Here is a 20,281-nt window from a genome sequence, read left to right on the forward strand (position 1 = left end):
CTTTTGTTTGCTGTATGCTGAATTATAAGGGCACCTTATTCTCTGTAGAATCTGGCTGCAGCTGATGAGGGAAATTCCTCACCCCGTGGGAGATATTGTCCCACATTGGGACCTGGGCTTGCTTTCAAACCTTGCTACCCCTGCCCTGTAGCTCTCACTAAGAAGGTCCTCTGACTCCATTCCTGTATTCTCGGAGAATCAACTCCAGAGAAATTCAGGATGAGGACGTTAAGGAAGTGGCCACTCCAACTATAGAATCACTTTAAACTCTATGGTTCATAACATGCCTTAGATATGCTTTTCACAACACTATAAGGTTTTCCTACCCAGGCATCTTCATCTCCTACTTAACAGAGACCCAATACTTTCAGACCCTAAATCCATTAAGTCTTAAGTGTCTACAAAGTGCCAGTCACTTCCTAGGCTCTGGATCGATGACAATGAAGAAGACAGCTCCTGCCTACCACCTGCTTCTGTGTTTTTTCATTCACCTGTAAGAGTAGTAGGGACTCCCCTAGACTGTCAGAGGACCTCAGAACTGAGGGCAGCAGGCAGGGTAGCTGTCCAAAGATGTTACATGGACAGTCTTCATAAAGGCCTAGTGCAGAGTCTGCACAGGGCCGCTCCAACAACTGAAATGAAAGGCATAATAGAAATAATGTGTCGATGATGTTATTCAAAATTGCAGTTAGAAGGAACTTGAATATTCTCACCACTTCCCTTTTCACCTACAGAAGCTATTTCTCATTGCCTAGAGAATCCAGGTACAATTTATGGATAATTTATGAAGTGTTATCTTGAACTTCAATAAATTTACTGTGAAGAGCTGTTAGTGCACAGGTGTGACAGATGTCCACTGCGATGCTGGTAAAATTTTGAAGTACACAAGAACTTTACAAGAATCCAAGGCTTCTTTGCCCCATCTTTATTCCTCTAACCCTTAAGTGTGTAAGAAGGAAATTTATACCCCCAGTAACTTAGTTACCTGTTACTCCTGAATGCTTTTAATGCCAGCATTTTTAAAATGTTATTGCCTAAAATAGTATTTATATTGTAAGTCTGGTGGAAAAATTCTGTGTGCCTGCTAGTTTCCTGTATGTACCTCATGCCGTCTAGCTCAAGGGGTTTATCGGGCAAGCAGAACTGGGGACTATAACTGTTACATATCTGAAGAAGTAAAAGTACATGATTCCTAGGATTTTCCATGCAAAATAAACAGAAAACAAGTAGGACAGTGGGTTAAAATTAATAAAATTCCATGTCAAAATGAGAGTTCTAAAAATAAAAACATAGACAATGTCAGTATTAATATATTTATGAAGAAGAAGGATGGCACATATTGTGTATCCTTCCTTTCCATCAAGTCATTAAAACCTTAGGATAACTTTAAGAGAAGATAAACTCAGTTTTGGAGATGAGGAAACAGGCTAACAGGCCAAGGTCACACACATTCAGTAACTGGCAGAGCTGGGGTTCAAGTGTACGTCTACCTGATTCGCAAGCCCGTGCAACTAACCGCTAGGATACACTGCCTTCCACCAGAGAGGGAAACGGGTGGGAAAAAAAGACGAGGAGAAAAAAACGGAGCCAGGGTCCAGGGAAGATCCTCAGACTGCCTGACCCACCTCCGCCCCTTAACTTCCTGAGGCGGCCTGCCCAATGCAATGCTCTCACTCTCCTGCCACGTTTAACTTCTAAAACAGTCACACAGCAAAGTCATAATCTGTTTGTATAAAACCAGGTGACAGACCTTGGAGAGCATTTGGTTCTACTCTCTCCTTCATTTATATAAAAGGAAACGGAAGTCCAGAACAATTGTTCCCATTGGCTAATGACAGATAAGAGTGCCAATATACTGAACTCTTCTATAAAAACTATAAACTCCATATAGATATAAGGAGAAAGTCATCCTGTCACCTTCATCCTTAAACTGAGGGGCATCTTTTCCCTAGACAGCAGCCTCTTATCCCCAATCTGAGACAACATCCCTTTCCCAGAATTTTCTTCTGGTCCAGGAAGAGCCTTCTAGAAGAATTCCGAGCACTCTCTTCAGCCCCTTCAGCCTGGGAGTCTTCATTCTACCACCTCTGCCTCTGTAGTTCCCACCTTGGGCCAGCACTTAACCTCACAGCTTGCTACTTTCAGAGCCAACGTGGCGAAAAGTTCCAGGAGAGACGCTGGCCTGAAAGAAGCAAGGCAGAGTTCTTGGGGCAAACCTATTCTGTGCCCTAAGAAAAGGCCTCAGGGCCCGCCATACTATTTGGCTGAAATGCAAATAGTATGGAAATCCAGAGAGATTACAACCAACATTCAACTCTAAATCATAAGTAAATATTTTCTTCTTTTAAAACACCATCCTCTATACTCCTTTCATCAACCATGTACTAAATCAACTGCTTATTCAGTAAATACTGGTTTACCACCTTCCATGTGCGGGCATGGTATAGTGCTAGGAAACATCATCAAGGGAGACAGGGTCCCTGCCCCCAGTGCTTGTAGTACAGTGGGGGGTCGAATTTGTGTGTACACTGATGACCTGCTTTTTGTCTATAGTAAAGGGATTTCGTGGTTTTTGGAAGTCCTCTATTCAGCCCTAAAGAGGCTTCCCAGACAAGTATTGTCAGGGTTAAGACATAATTAAGAAGTACGGAGGGTGTTCCAGGCAGAGAAAAACCTTTGAAGAGCTGAAGATATGAACAAGCAAGGAGCACGCAAGGAATCTCAAATAATTCCATCTGGCTGTAGAGAGGAGACCATAGGACAGGAAAGGAAAGGGCCTCATCCTTGGAGACCTCCTCCAGTTCTGCACAGGTGACAACTGAGTTAGTGGTGATCCCACTTGCCGAAAACCTCTAGATCTTCCCTCCACTTCCCTCCATGTGGGCAACACACATCACAGACGACTTACTTAACTGACTTATTTAATTATTTCCCTCTGAGCTACAGTGAATTTCAATAAATGCAGAATTCAATTTGAATTCTTTGCTCTTTTCTCTGCAAGAGGAGGGGAATGGCTGGCTGAATGGATGCAGAGTCAGAGATGGTTAAATGAAGGCAGTTCAGAGAGTTTGGGTCAGAAATCGAGGGGCAGGGGAGGGGGTTAGGGGTCAGGCAAAGAAATTTGTTTTCCTGAATGCTTGGGTCAGAACTAAACAGAGAAGCAGAAGGGTTCAGGGATTTTCTCAGAACTGGCTGTTTCCTGCAGGTCCTGACTCCCAGGCCTGTGCTCTCATCCTTTGGTATCTGCTGACATCAGAAAACTGAAAAAGCTTAATTTGAATCAACACACAAAGAGCAGAGAGGGGATGACAGGCAATTAACTTGATTCCTCCTTTCTACCTAATTCTCTCCTCATCAGCTTAGGAAGGGAGTGAGTTTCCATGACTACCTCCTGACACGGAGACTCAGTGGAGGGTGATGCCAATGTCAGCTCGGCTCTGTCGCACACACTGACAGAGGCAGAACCTGGGAGTCAGTGCCAAGCGCAAGTCCTGGGACCTCTTGCCCCACCCACCCCAATGGCCTTCCTCACTAGACAACAATTAGACTTCATGAATTAGAAGTGCTTTGCCAACTATAAAGTTGTAACAAATGTGAGAGATTGTTATCATTGATACCACCACCACCACCACCACCACCACCATCACCATCATCATCATCATCCCTCCCCACCAAGCAGCTATTTTTATTCCTCTCTGGTTCACAGCCCATCTTTCTTTCTCCTTGCTGATTCTCTAATTGTCTCGTGTTATCAGGCACAATCTGTTCAGCCACCCACATGAAATCTGATTTTTCTCTTGTCTTTTATTCCCTACATGTACCCAGGATACTTGGCTGAATTTGTAGTGAAGTTGTTAGGCAAATGGCTAGTCCTTAACAGCACACCCTTTCCCTGCTCTGCCAGCCACATGCCCAAGTATAGCATGATCCAATGTCAGGCTAATGGCAGGTGTGTACTTGCTAAGGGTGACCTTGGTGGGGGGAGGGGGTGTCTCTGCTCGTCTCCTGACCAGGGAATGAGAAGCAGGATACACGTACCCCTCAAGACTTTCTGTCTTTGTTCCTCACGATGTCTGAGCCGAATGTGTTTCCTCTTGCTCCACCTCTTCCTTCCTGAGAAAAGTGCCCCGGATATAGTACATTCATTTCCTAGGGCTGCAGTATCAAATGGCCACAAACCATGGAGCTTAACATAACAGAGACTTCTCTCATAGTTTTGAAAGCTCTAAGTCCAAAATCAAGGTGTTGGCAGGGCCATGCTCTCTCTGAAGTCTGTAGGGGAAGATCTTTCTTTGCCTCTTCCTAGTTTCTGGTGGTTGCCAGCAATCTTCAGTATCCCTAAGTGAGGCGGCATAACTCTAATCTCTCCTCCGACTTAACATGGTATTTCCCTGCTGTGTGTGTGTTTGTGTCCAAGTTTCCCTCTTCTTATAAGTCATCAAATTAAAACCCGCCCTGATCCAATGTGACCTCATCTTGACTTGATTTTATCTGCAAAGACTCTATTTCAAAAGAGGCTTACATTTACAGATTCCGGGGGTTAAGACTGCAACATATCTTTTGGGGGGGGACACAAATCAATCCATAAAATATGGAGAAAGTGATCTGGAAGGCAAGAGGACTTGGAACTTGGATGACTTGGGGTAATGCACAAAAGTTGTGCCATTCAGAATGTAAGAGGTCAGATTCCAGCCTTGGCATATAGCCTTTTTAGTGGCCTGAGTCAAGTGTGCAAAATTCCTGGCACTCAACTTTGTTATCAATAAAATGGTAAGTCTGAATTCCTAAGCTATGATAAGACAAGCTAAAAATAATTCTAGAAGGACATAAGTTATCTTCTGAGCCCTAAAAACCTACAAGCATGCTTATTAATAAATGTCCAACTGTTCAAAGACCATCCTTAATTGTCTCTGTCTTAAAAAATAAATAAAATAAAATGAAAAGGAATGCAATAGCAAACTCATTAGAGCTGAGGAAAACTGAAGGAATATCATGTAGTTCCCCTATTTCATGTAGCACCACTCCAGATGGGCAACGGTAAAGATGGTGTTTGCCTTTAAGAAAAACTTACATAATGGAGTCTTGCCTTATGCTTTGAGCAGATTCCATAAGACTTTGTATTAAAGACCCTTGAAAAGCTTGTGATTTATCACAACATAAAATCATGGGATTTGAAACTTGGAAGGGACTTTAGCCTGGTCTCCAAGTCATTGAAGAAATTCTTTTTTTTTTTTTTTTTTAAGATTTTTTTTATTTATTTGTCAGAGAGAGAGAGGGAGAGAGAGCGAGCACAGGCAGACAGAATGGCAGGCAGAGGCAGAGGGAGAAGCAGGCTCCCTGACGAGCAAGGAGCCCGATGTGGGACTCGATCCCAGGACGCTGGGATCATGACCCGAGCCGAAGGCAGCTGCTTAACCAACTGAGCCACCCAGGCGTCCCCATTGAAGAAATTCTAATATCCCTGACCCATGATCACCACCCTGCTGTATTAAAAAGCTGGATCACTTCTTTCCAAGACATGTGACTGGTTATCCTTTAGAAAACTCTTTCCACCTTTCAGCCAAAATCTGCCTTCTTATAAAATCTACCTTTGTGCTCCTATTCTTTTCTCCAGCACAGAATCTTCTATTCCATCTTCCCAATGGCAACCTTTGTGGGGTGTCTAAGACAGTTTGCCAAAGCCTCAATTCCTCTTTCTCTACTCCAGGTAACATTTTCTTACACTCTCTATCTTTGTCGATTTCTTCTGGATGTAGCCATGTTGTTAGTATTTCTGTTAAAATACAAGGGCCCAGATAGAATATAATCTTCTAAATATGGTTTGTTTAACTAGTTCAGAGTGCCTCAGACTCATTTCTGCATGATTGGAATATTCAATTTTGAATGACCCAACAAATTACACGGAATCATATTGCAACCCTAAGAAGGAGATCCGCATGCTGAATGGGTCACTTTAATGGGATATGCCTTAGGGATCAACACCTGTATGTGAAAGAAGTAGGATTCAGCAGAGGGAGGAGTTGAACTGCAATGTAGTCGCACAAGGAACTCAGATAATCTCACTGGGATTTCTCAGGGGGCAGGGCCTTTTATGGCCCACGCCAATGACTGGAGGTGGACTATCCCCAGGAAGGAGAGATGCCTTAGGCAAGAAAGATCTATGCAGTTGAAAGATTTCACTATCAACTCTCCTGGCAAGTTGGGGGAACAAATTCCTCAGTTCTGAAGAGGGGATGTGCATCATGCACTATATGCCATTTGACTCCACTTTCCTTATGTAGTAAATTCTAGAAACAGCTTCATCAGGAATCTAGTAAATTCTAGAAACAGCTTCATCAGGAATCTCTTCCTGTGGAAGTTGAATGGGATGGCCTATAATCTCTGTCAAAGCAACTGGTCTCAATGCCAAAATAATTCTCATCATTGCCTTCTTCTGTCATCTATTCTAGATTCTTCTCACTACCGGTTAAGCACTCTTCTGGTCTAGGGACATATCTGATGGGGTGACCCTGTGGGATATGGTGACCTTCTCAGGCCGTGGCTGCTACACTTACCCATGTAGTGGTAAAATTAAAAAAAGGAATACAGAGAGACACTTCAGTGGACCATCCAGGCACCAAATGTGTTCTTCCCCATCCCTATTGTGTCGCAACATTCTTAACGTCTCCTGATTGTCAGGATTCAATTATATTTGCCAGGATGCTCCATCACTTATCTGTTGGCCTCCTGGCACTAGGAGCTCCAAATGACTAGGTAAAAGCCATAACTTAAAGCTTAATGGGGTTTTCATCCCCTACTATACATATTCCTCCTTTAAGAACAAGGCTCCTGGGACGCCTAGGTGGCTCAGTAGGTTAAGCATCTGCCTTCGGCTCAGATCATGAGCTGAGGGGCCTAGGATCGAGTCCCACATCAGGCTCCTTGCTCAGTGGGGAGTCTTCTTCTCCCTCTCCCTCTCCCTGTGCCTGCTGCTCCCCCTACTTGTTCTCTCTCTCTCTCTCTCCCTCTCTGAAAAATAAATAAAATCTTAAAAAAAAAAAAAAAAGAACAAGGATTTTTACCTCAAAAAGTTAAGCCTAGCATTACTTCATGATCCGGTAATTCCATCCCTAGGTGTATAACCTAAATAATTAGAAACAAGGATTCAAAACAAAAATCAAACCGAAACAAAATAAAACCAAAAAACCCACTTGCATAGAAATGTTCATAGCAGCACTATTCGTAGTACCCAAAAATTTGGAAAGATTCCAAATGGCCATCAACACACGAATGCATAAACAAATCATGGTATAGCCATAGAACGGAATATTATTTGGCCATAAGAAGGAATGACATACTGATATGTGCTACAATGTGGTTGAACCTCAGAAACATTATAATAAGTGGAAAGAGCCAGACACAAAAGGTCACATATTGTATGATTTCACCTATATGAAATATCTACAATAGTTAAATCCATAGAAATAAAAATAAATTGGTGGTTTCCAAAAGTAGGAGTGGAGGGTATGGGGAGTAACTGCTTAATGGATATACAATTTCTTGGGGGTGATGAAAGTGTTTCAAACTAGAGATATTGGTCTCACAATAGATAGAGGTACTAAATGCCACTGAATTGTTCACTTCAAAATGGTTACTTTTATGGTTATGAATTTTGCCTTAATAATTTTTTTAACTTTAAAAAGAAATAGAAAAAGAACAGGACCTAGAGGTTCTGTGTTCTCTGATCAGAAGACTCAATATTGTTAAGATGGTAAATCTCTTGAAATTGATCTGTATATGCAATGCAATCCTTCTCAAAAGTCCAACAGGACTTCCCCCCCAACCCCCAGAAACTTATAAGCAGATTGTGAAATTTATATGGAAATGCAAACAATCCAGAATAACCAAAATTAATTCTTTTTAAAAGAAGAACAGAGTTGGAGAATGTTTACTTCCCAATTTCAAAACTTACTATAAAGATACAGTTATCAAGAGTGCTGTATTGGCATAAGATAGATATATAGATCAATGACACAGAACTGAAATTCTAGAAGCCAATCCTTGTATCTATGGTCAATTGATTTTCAACAAAGGTAATCTGCTGAAGTAAGGAGAGCCTTTTAAATAAATGGTGCTAGGACAATTAGATATTCAGATGCAAAAACACAATTTAGGTCCCAGCTCATGCCATAACCCAAAATTAACTCAAAATGAAACATAGAATTAAATATAAGAGCTAAACAATAAAACTTTTAAAGGAAAATGCAAGTGAAAAATCTTTGAGACCTTAACATAGGCAAAGATTTCTTATAAGACACTAAAAGCACCATCGAAAGAGAAAAAATAGATAAATTGGATCTTATGAAAACTCAAAACTTTGCATGTCAAAAGACACCATTTAAAAACAATAAGATTGGCTTCTAAAATGTTTGCAAAACACATATCTGGTAAGAGACTGCATCTGGAATATACAAGTGGTGCCTAGGGGGCTCAGTCAGTAAAGCGTACAACTCTTGATCTCAGGGTCATGAATTCAAGCCCCTTGCTGAAGCATAGAGCTTACTTAAAAAAAAAAAAAAAAGATATAACAGAATATACAAATAACTTTTACAATTTAATAATAAGAAAACAAATAACCCAGTCACCAGTTCCAAAAAAAGGCAAAATATTTAATCATACATTTTAGTAAAGAAGATATAAGAATCACTCATAAACACATAAAACCATGATCAACATCATTAGTCATCCAAGAGTGGCTTAAGACAGAGAATAACAAATGTTAGAAAGCGGGTAGAGAAATGGGAATCCTTACACATTGCCGATAAGAAAGCAAAATAGTACCATTGCTTTGGAAAATGGTTTAACAGACTCTTAAAAAGTTAAGCATAGATTTACCATATCATCTTGTGATTCTGCTCTTGGGCATCTCCCCAAAAGAAATGAAAACAAATATCCACACATAGACTTGTACATTAATATTCCTTATAGTGTTATTCACAATAGCCAAAAGTTGGAAACAGCCCAAACATCCATCAATTGGTGAAGGGATAAACAAAATATGGTGTATCCATATAACAAAATATTATTCAACAATGAAAAGTAACAAAATAATGATACATACTATGACATAGATAAATCTCAGAATCTTTTCCTAAGAGAAAGAAGCAAACCACCAGAGACTATATATGTGGTATTATTCCATTCTGTGAAATGTCCAGAAAAGGTAAAATTATACAGAGAGAAGATTAGTGGTTGCCTGGGGCAGAAGGTGGGAATGGAGACTACTAGTGAATGGGCATGAGGATATTATTGGGACAATACAAATATTTTAAAACTGACTTATTGTGATGGTTGTACAACTTGGTAACCTTACTAAAAATCATTGAGTTATACACTTCAAGTAGGTGAATTATACACTATGTAAAATACGCCTTAATAAAGTTATTTTAAAAATAAGAAGAACAAGCCCCTTTAAATCTGCAGAGTCCAAAAGAGCAGAGACAAGAAGTACAAAATTCCTCAAGTGGGTCAGGGAAAATAATGTTAAGTGGGGGCACTTCTACTTCTATTTCTTGTTTCCTAGATTCATGTATTCTACCGATGGGTTAAGCACCATGAATGGTCTTTGATTTAGAGTGTATCCAATGTCTGACAGCTGGCGCCCCATCATCAGAATATCATGTCTAAGTTGATGCCTCCATTGTGCATCCGAAAAACTGCTGTGCATTTCTTCAGACTAGCAGCTTCTGGGAGGTGTAACATGTAATAGAAGCAGTGGAGCTCATGGTCATGTGCACATGGCCGGCCATACCTCCACTGATATAAGCAATTACCTTGGTCTGATGCTATGTTTGCCAGTGTTCTATTCCAGTGGATCAAATGCGACAAAAGCACTGTCTGGCTGAGGTTGTGTGAGTAGGAAGGGCAAGTCCATATTGGAGTATTAGTCAGTTCTGGTCAATTCTAATCAAGATGAATCACGATATGGGAGTAGCTGTTGTAATTAACTTGCCATTAAGAAGCTGGTTGATCTTTCAAGAGCTGGGGCCATATTGGGAGCTCAGTGCAAGTGTCTGTTGCTAGGAGGCTGCATATTCCAACAGGAGCAGTAATTAGAGCAGCCTTAGCAAGCAGGAGCCCACATTTTTGGGCCACACATAGCCTCCAACCTCACCATTCTCAGGCTATGTTTGTTGTATTTGTCCCTTATCATCAAAATTGGGCAAAGAAGTATTCTTTTCTATCTCCATAATGTAAGAGCAGGACTACCTTCTCCTGATGATCAAGGTCAATTAGCCTTGCTAGGATGGTGACTCCATCTCTCCCTAACTGTGCCTACTGCGCCAGCACTGATACAAGTTGGCTGGCATCGACTAACTAAGGCATTGTTTCCTATGTTGTGGAGAGTTCACTAGCCAAGCCATTCACTACTGCCCATGAGTGATATATACTCTTACCTCAAAGTATCTCACTTGACAGGCTTTGTTCATTAGGAAGAATTCCACTCATCTCTATTTTTCAGAGACATCCCTGAGTGGACGGCACCCATGAAGTACAGCCATAGGCTACTTTTGGTTTCAACCACATGCTGATTTTACCTACTCACAGACCAAATTCAGCTTTTCTTCTCACCCCATGGTAGCCATAATTATGAGCTAAGCATGAAGTATTAGTGCAAGAGTGGTGAATGCCACAGAGGTCTGGGCCACCTACCATGCAGCTTATTATTATTGCTCTCTGGCTCTGCTCATACCTGACCCTGGTTGTACAACTTTCTTTCCTTCAGATTGTTGTTGGAGGTCTGACAGAACTTGTGATGGGCAGCTCTGGCTGCATGGACGCTTGGTATCACATGGTCAGTTCCCCTGATTCTGCCAAGAACCAGTGGCGTACCAGGAGCTATTTTTCTAAAGGTATATACTTCTCTGCTACAGATAGCTCGCCTCACTTCTGAATCCTAGGGGTCGATTTGGGTTTTCCTGCTGAGGCTTACCATTAAATCTACAGGGCATTTTTCTTATCAATGATATTTCCTATACCATAGAGTTCCCCAGATCTGATGAACCAAAATACTACAATTCAATTATAACAAGGGCTTTAGCAGATCACATAGGGTTCCCTGGATCTGAGACAGCCCTTCAGACTTCTCCACCCTTAGGTACATGGACCAGGCCTTTATACCCACATATCAGTCAAGTATGAAAAGCAGCTATCTCCAAGGAAGAGGCCCAACTTGGGAGGGGCATGGCTCTTTTCAGCTGAGGACCATGCCTGGAGAGGGACTCAGCTGAGAGCCATTGGCCATTAGCTACCAAAACCCCCACAGCTGGGAGAATTGTTGTCTTCATTTTGAAAGAGGAATCTAGGCAGCAGACAATAACATCCATAATCCGTACTCACCTAAAGTTCCCAGATGTCTTCCATTAAAGTTCTACTAAACCAAGTCTCCCTCATCTTGAACTTCTGTGTCCTAACATGTGTCCTAGATTTTTGGAGCCAGTGCTGGATCTTGTATTTGTCACCTATTCAACTTGTTGGTTATATCCTAGCATTGCAGCTTGCAAAGTCCCTTTGAACTGTAACTCTGTCTTCTGCCTTAGACTGGATTTGAGATTCGAATTACCTTCAAATGGAAGAAGATATCAAAGGGAATGTGGTCAGGTTATTGGTAAAATATCAAGGCTGGCTCGAATCCTCAGAGCCAAACGATGTTTGCAGGATATGCACAGGTTCCTACCACTCTTTTGGCCATCCACAGAGACACTTGCCACTGTTGCCTAGCCCCGGGTTAGTTTTATGTCAAGGCCGGTGTGAAAATATCTGTAAAATGTTTTTTGAATCCAATACATACCATTGTTATCAGTTAGGATTTCTTTGCCCCAAATGGCAGAAAACCCTGTCTCAAATTGCTTTAAGGAGCAAGTTTACTGCTACCACTTATGAAGAACTCTGAGTAGTATGAGCTTCAGGCTGGCAGACTCAGTGACTTATCAACATCATCATGGATTTAGGCTCTTTCTCTTTGTTGTCTGATTGCTGTTGCTAGGACTTCTAATACTATGTTGAACAAGAGTGGTGAGAGTGGGCATCCTTGTCGTGTTCCTGATCTCAACGGGAAGGCTATGAGCTTTTTCCCGTTGAGGATGATATTTGCTGTGGGTCTTTCATAGATGGATTTTATGAAGTTCAGGAATGTTCCCTCTATCCCTATACTTTGAAGCGTTTTAATCAGGAACGGATGCTGGATTTTGTCAAATGCTTTTTCTGCATCAATGGAGAGGACTATGTGGTTCTTCTCTCTTCTCTTATTGATTTGTTCTATCACATTGATTGATTTGCGAATGTTGAACGACCCTTGCACCCCAGGGATGAATCCCACCTGGTCACGGTGGATAATCTTTTTAATGTGCTGTTGGATCCTGTTTGCTAGGATCTTGTTGAGAATCTTAGCATCCATATTCATCAGGGATATTGGTCCGAAATTCTCCTTTTTGGTGCGGTCTTTGCCTGGTTTGGGGATCAGGGTAATGGATTTAGGCTCTTTCTAGCTCATGTCTCTGCTTGCCCCGGGGTACAGGTATCTTCTGCCTTCTGAAATTTCTAGTCACACCACTTTGCTTTCACAAAGACCTATAGTAGCACCTGTTTTTGTGAAACAAAGAAATCCAAAGAGCATTTTCTCTTATACAAAAGAAGGTGAAAAGCAAAAGTAGCGCTCTGAGCTTGTGTCGCAGCTAGCCCTTAGAGAGGTTTCAGGCCCTCCGGGCAGCCAAAATGGCCGCGTCCAGCTCCTTCCCCGGGAGCTCCACAGGGCATCTCAGTATCCAGCTGTCAGAGCTTTGAATGGTGTCTGGGACCATCTGTGCTACATCTTGATTTCTTTCGTGCGTCTGTTAGCAAGGTGTGTCCTAAGGTATCAGAAAGGTCCCAAAAGGTTATTTGAGTGGGGGGGGGTGTTTAGGGAATGCTCAAATGTTTCTATATAAATTAATGGCAATTGCTTCTTCACTTTACTCCATGTTGGCTAATAAAAGACTTCCCAGGAATACTCCACTTTCAGATCCCGGCGGGAATCTTGTATTGGCTTTGCACAAAAGCTGGCTCCTCACTCCCTACCTCCATTAGTACAAGGTAATGATGGGGTAGTTCAGGAGTCCTGTCCTACACAACAATGTCCACCAGCAGCAGACCTACTCTCCACTTCTTCATGTCATTTCTTTGCCTGTTACCCCTCGCTGACCTCGGCTTGTGTCTTTTTTTTTTTTTTAAGATTTTATTTATTTATTTGACAGAGAAAGAGCACAAGTAGGCAGAGCAGCAGGCAGAGGGAGAAGGAGAAGCAGGCTCTCCACCCATCAGGGGTCCCCATGTGGAGCTCCATCCCAGGACCCCAGGATCATAACCTGAGCCAAAGGCAGCCACTTGCCCCCTGCTTGTGTCCTATGAACCAGGAGTAAGTCACAGTTGCACTTTAAAATCCATCCTGGCAAAGGGAATGGAATACCATGATTGGCTTTAGTTTATAGGAATCATCTGCCATAGAGTGGATGTCAGGGATTACTGATTCACAGTTGGTAGAATCTAACCTGTTTCCATTTTTGAAAAGCCTTCAGTCTCCAGGCACTTCCTCCATTAGCTGTAATCACCAATAGATTATAATAAAGGCTCTGAGAACCCCTTTGCACTACACAGGACTTCAATTTCCCGGCATTGAATGCCTCTAGCGCTAGAAACTTAAATCTATTTAGACAGGTTCCCGTTTTCTTGCTTTCTCACCCATGTGGGACTTCAATTCTCACTGCATCTTCCTTTCAGTACAGAAGGTGGTATATCCTGCTGTCCCTTTCTTTCCTCTGGCCCCAGCATCTGAAAGTGGGTTTTCATCTTCCCCAGGTCCCCTTGGGAGCCAAGCTGAGTTTCATCTTCTATTTCTGTAAGAAATCCACTTCTGGTAAGCAATTAATAAGTTTTAGTGGAATTTACTCAAGATCTGAACAGATTGTGGAAGAGGGAAGGGACAGATCACCATCCTCCTGACTTTGTCCTTCCTTATGTCTTCTCCCCACCTATTTCCCAAATCTGGCCTGGGGAACCCCAGGTCTCCTCCTGTCTTTGATACCCTGACCCTGGGAATCTCCATTCCTTGCCCAGGTGGGCTAATATCAATACACTCCTTCCCCACCACCTAAGAAAAATCCAATCTCCTCTGTCTTTTTGCACCTTGGAAAAGACAGAAGCAAATAAATAATAGAAAAATGTAAGAACTACTTAACTCCCGTTAACATTGCACCACCTCACTTACTCAAAGAGCAAGTTGCCCCACGTTTGTTCTCTCAACTCTAAGCAAAGCTTTCACATCCTTATAACAGTCTTTAGCACTTTTTGTAAAGCTAGGTTTATTCCTGACTTTAGCCTCCTTTATTTTGTTCTTGAAGGTGCATGATAGTCTTTTGTGTTCAAGCTTATCTATAATCCCCTCTCTCTGTCTTTTGTTTGTGTACCTTTTTAAAACCTGAGCTCTGCAGAGAGCTCCCTGTACAACCACCTCTTTCTTTAGATGTCTCCCCCTTTATCTGTGGATTATTTCCTATTATATTATATAATCAGGATTTTATTGTTTAAATCTCCTCCCTCCCCCAAGTCATATTCCTTTCTAAATTCTCACATCACAGAATCACACCTGTGGTAAATACTCTTTTGAAGTGAAGAGTTAATTTGTAATGCAAATAATTACCTCTTTATTTATCTCATTTTCAAGTAGGAATTTTCATATATCAAATTTTCATAAGGACCAATTAGGGGCAAATTATTTCACACCTTTTTCCTCTCTGTCACTTAATCTCCTTCCCCCTCCCACCGTCCTCCTGTCCTTTTCCCCTCTGGTTGTTTTCCTGCTTCCTTCCAGGATGCACGTAAGGCCCCTGGGCTTTAATACTTGCTGTTCATGTATGGAGCAAGCCTTTGTTGGTACCAGGCAAACTCACCTACCGTTGTCTCCGGAGAAGTCCATGAGTGGAGCCAAGGGAAGAAAACACTTCTAGAGGGAACTGCCTGTCTCTGTAACCCCTGACAGTTGAGGGTTTCCATTTCCTCACTGACCTGCTTCTATAAACTTCAAAGTTCACCTTTTGCTGAAAAATTCTAAGGAACAAATCTTTCCATGCCTCAGCTTCTTGGGGAGTAAAATGAAGGCATGTTCTCTGTCCTCTCTACTTTACAGAGTTACTGAGGGGAAAATCATGTGTAAGAAAATTTAGATTGGAAAGTGTGATCTATCTATAAAAGAATATCTACTACTTGTGTTTAATCATAGGTATGTTGCCTGAAAATAGCAAGGATGAGATTTTGAGTGTGAAACTGAGTAGAAATGAATTGTCTTGAGGGAAGATTTTGAGCAAGGAACATTGAGTACTGAGGGCTTTTTATTATTTTTTTTCTCTTTTCCAATTTCTGGTTAAATTCTGGTTAGTGAGCATACAGTGCAATATTGGTTTTAGGAGTTGAATTCGGTGTTTTATCACTTACATGCAACTTCCAGTGCTCATCACAACAAGGAGCACTGAGTTTTTTAAATCAAGAATTGCCCTGTCTTCACATATATGGGGACTAAGAAAAGGCTGAAGAAGTAGGAAATAACAAAGCTTCATGAGATAACAAAGTGATGATCCTCTTAGATGATTTATTTCACTTTTGAAAATATTATAAAGACAAAGCTGTCTAGAAGACTGAAATAGAGAGATGGGAGTGGAGAGAAGGGTAAGACTTGCTCAGGATTTGCAAAGACAGGTGAAGTGAAAAAGCCAAGTTCTTGTGAGTTAAGGGAAGGTATTCTAGTAGGGTAGAAATGGAGAGGAAGGAGAAAAATAGCTTTATCAAGTGAAAATACATTAAATATTGGTACAGAAACAAGAAAGAGCAGCTATGAGACATGTTAGTAAGAAAGAAAGAATTCTGTGACAATTCTAGAATAGTTGGAAAACTGGAAGGAGTAAATCCTTTCAACGAGGAAGAAAGCAAAAGCATACCTGCTAACTCTGTCCCACCTACCCCTCCACTCACACTGTTGCCTTCAGACCTTTGCCAGGTTTCAACCTGGGGCAATGTAGGAGAAATCCTAAAGTTCTTAAATTATTTATTCAATTTTGTCTAACCATAAGCAATATCATGGTGGTTAAAATCAGAATGTGTGTTTGAATTCCTATCAAAGAAAACAAAAACATAAAGAGAACAAATAACTACTTGGTTCTTGTTGTGTTGTCCTGGTAGTTGCACAAACAACCCCACTCACTTTGTTGCCTTTGATTGCTTAAGTTCTAATATGTGCCAGTGGTTGTGCTGGGCCCCAGAGACATAATGATGAGCAATACAAACGGGATGTCTGTCTTCATGGAGCTGATAACTTGGCAGGAGAAACAGACATTAAAGATACATACACACAAGTATATAATTATCAGGTGGGGTAAATATTATAAGAGAGGGAAGGAGGCTTTCATGAGCGAGAATAATAGGGAAAACTAGCCTTCTATAGACTGAGAGGCCAGGGAAGGCCGATTTGAGGAAGTAATACATAGAGAAACCTCTAGGCTAGAAATAAGTTTTCCATGAAATGAGTCTGGGGAAGCTTGTTCATAGAAGGCAAAGAACATCCATGAAGGTCCCAGAAGGGGAAAAAAACATTTGTAAGTTCAAGCTTTAAAAGAAGCTCGTTAAAAGAAGGAAAGGTAGTGTTTCAAGAGTTGTGTTATCCAATCCAGTAGCCACTGGCCACATATGACTATTTCAATTTAAATTAATTAAAGTTAAGTAAAATTTTAGAAATCCAGTTCCTCAGCTGCATAGACACATTTTCAGTACTCGGTAACCACCTGTGGCTAGTGGTCACTCCAGAAACAGAACATATTAGAACATTTCCATCATCACAGCAAGTTCTACTGGACAGCATTGGTCCAAAGAAGATGTAGGGATTTAGAAAATACTTTAAATAATATTTATATGGAATTTTCATAACATGGGAACTTTCTTATGATAAATGAAAGTTCAAGGATTTTTTTAAATATCAGTATACAAACCAGGACAAAGAATGATCCCAAACATATTAAAATAAATGTGTAAAGACTTATAATTTTAGTTCCAACATGTAAAAAGCTGGTAGACATTACTCCCATATTTACAACAAGAAAAAATCTGAACAAACTGAAAATCAACAATTTTTTTGGACCCATTAGAGAATTGAGGTCTCTGGGCAATGCACCACCTAGAAACTTGGCAATACAAGCAAATCCACAGCTTTTCCGATACAAGCTCACCTGGGGCAGAAGCTTCTGGAACCATAAACTGAGAGGAACTCTTCAGTGGTAATTGTAACAGATTGCTGGAGGCTGAGTATGAACTAGTGTGAGAATGAGAGACTTCAAGGGGCCACGGTATTGGGAGGTCCCACACCAGCTTCTCATGATGAAGAACCAAGAAAAATTTCTTCATGTCTCTTGCAGCAGAGGGTAACTAGAACCATTTTGAAATGTGCCCAGAGTTTTCTTCATAGCAAAGACCTATATTACAGATGAAAGACTTTTTACCAGTGTCTTATACCACTTCATAGGAAGGGTCATTACCCAAATCCTTCTCTAGCCTTCCTGCCTCACCTACTAGGCAGGAAGCAGGGAGGCAGGGAGTAAGAAAAAAACAAAAAAACAAAAAAGAAAAACAAGAAAAAAAAAAACAACTAAGAAACATTCTGAAAGTCACCTTAGGGATACAGCCCCACTAAAAGACTGAGATTTAACAATAATATTATAGAACATTTCCCCTCCCACACACCTTACTGCCATATCAACAGGGCCCCAGTGTAAGAACTAGATAATAGCTGAAAGAGCTCCAAGGCACAGACTCTATTTAAGAAGGAGTTCTTAAGGAAACCCAAAACAACAGTGGGAAAAAACAAGGACATGAGAATTTGAAGCTTTCAACACCTACAGCTAAAAGAAACATTAAACACAGCCCAGCTCCTAGCTAGATTAACATAAAGCCTCACACTAAAGGCCTCTTTACCTGAGTTCTTATTATCTGATACATCATTTCTGGATTTCAACAACAGGAAAAAAAATACAAAGCATACTAGAAGGCAAGAAAGAAGTACTGTCTGAAGAAACAAAGTAAGCACCAGCTATGACAGATTTTCAAATTGTTTGTCAGGGCATTTAAAATAACTATGATTGATGTATTATAGATTCTAATGAGAAAAGTACATAAGATGCAAAAGCAGATGGGAGAAATGAAACAGAGAGATAAAAACTCAAAGAAAAATAAAAAAAGAAAGGCTAGAAATCAAAAACACAATAAGAGACAAGAAGAGTACAATTGATGAACTCATCAGTAGACTGGACATGACCAAGGAAAGAATCAGCGAGTTTAAAGATCTGTCCGTAGAAACTTCCACAACTGAAATACAAAAAGAAAGAAGAATAAAAACAAAAACAGGATGCCTGGGTGGCTCAGTCAGTTAAGTGTCCAACTTTTGATTTTGGCTCAGGTTATGATCTATCAAGCCCCTCACTGGGCTCCACAGTGAGCATGGAGCCTGGTTAAGATTCTTTCTCTCCTGCAACATGGGGGATTCGGGGGGTAGGAGAAGAATAAATGAAACAAGATGGGATCAGGAGAGAGACAAACCATAAGTGACTCTTAATCTCACAAAACAAACTGAGGGTTGTGGGGGGAGGGGGGGAGGGAGAGGAGGGTGGGGTTATGGACATTGGGGAGGGTATGTGCTATGGTGAGTGCTGTGAAGTGTGTAAACCTGGTGATTCACAGACCTGCACCCCTGGGGATAAAAACACATTATACGTTTATAAAAAAATAATAATAATAAATAAATAATTTAAATTAAAAAGATTCTTTCTCTCCCTTTCCCTCAGTACACACCCCTCCTTTTCTAAAAAAGAGAGAAAGAAAGAAAGAATGAACCTAGACTATTTACCCACTGTGGGACAATTTCAAAAGGTATAACATATTGTAGTGAGAATACCAGAAGGAAAAGGAAAAAAAAAATTGAGCTAAAGAAATATTTGAAATAATAATGGACAAGAATTGCCGAAAATTCATGACAGACATCAAAACACAGATCCAGAAAGCTCAGAGAACATCAAACAGGATAAATATTTTTTAAATAATAAATAAAAATAAAAGCTACACCTAGGAATATCATATTCAAACTACAGGAAACCAAAAACAAAGAGGGAGGAAAAAAGCCTTGAAAGAAGCTAGAGGAAAAATGTGGGAGGCCACGGTAAGGCTTGAGACGAGAACCAAACCAGGCCCTGACTTGTGCCTCCTTTAAAGGCTGAATAGCTGAACAAAAGGCTTAGGTCAATAAAGTCGAGTAGCACTGAGAAAGGGTCTGTGCTATGTGTTGCGCGCTCGCCTACGTGACTTCCCACACGTTTGCTAGTCAGATAGAAATGATTTGGTTGGGGTCATGAATTCTTGGCTGGTCTTTGCTGTCCTTGCACGGGCTATACACTACACCGTTGTAAGACTGTGCTGTGCTTACATAAACTATGTCTTGAGTGGCCTTGAAGTCAGTACATCTGGAGCTGGAGGGTCTGCTATTGGTGCTTGGGAAATAGATAATGGGAAAGCTTGAAGGATTTTCTGTGCATGTTGCAAACTCTTTAGTAATCAGCTAAAAATAGATACTTTCTTATGATTGTTTCTGTTAGCTATATAATGCCTTGCTGCCTTGAATAAACTCGGCACTATTGGACATCCTCCTTGGTGCTCCTCCTGCCCTCATCTCTTTGTCTCTTAATTTCTTTTCACCATCCTCTTACCCTCATGTTCCTGGTCGATTTGTCGCGCCGGCTGCGACAGAAAAAAAACAACTTAACCTGTAGAGAACAAGGATAAGAATTACAACAAACTTCTCTTCAAAAACCAAGTATGCAATAAGAGAATAGAATGGAAAAATTGAAGTGCTGAAAGAAAAAATGTACCTTTATCTGGATCAAATATTCATGATAAGAAGCAACCTATAAAAATTAAAAACAAAATGAAATAAATGAATCTGTGAAGAGAATTAATTTAATCAGAGAGAGGAGTCATTTCAAGTGACTTCAAAATCACAGTAATTTGTACCTCTCTCTCTCTCTCTTTTTTTAAGATTTTATTTATTTGTTTGACAGAGAGATGGAGAGGGCACAAACAGGCAGAGTGGCAGGCAGAGGGAGAGGGAGAAGCAGGCTCTCCACCAAGCAGGAATCCCAATGCGGGGCTCGATCCTAGGACCTGGGGATCATAACCTGAG

Source organism: Enhydra lutris, unplaced genomic scaffold (assembly GCF_002288905.1).
Source record: "Enhydra lutris kenyoni isolate GAN:26980312 unplaced genomic scaffold, ASM228890v2 scaffoldscaffold2, whole genome shotgun sequence".
NCBI lineage: Eukaryota > Metazoa > Chordata > Mammalia > Carnivora > Mustelidae > Enhydra > Enhydra lutris.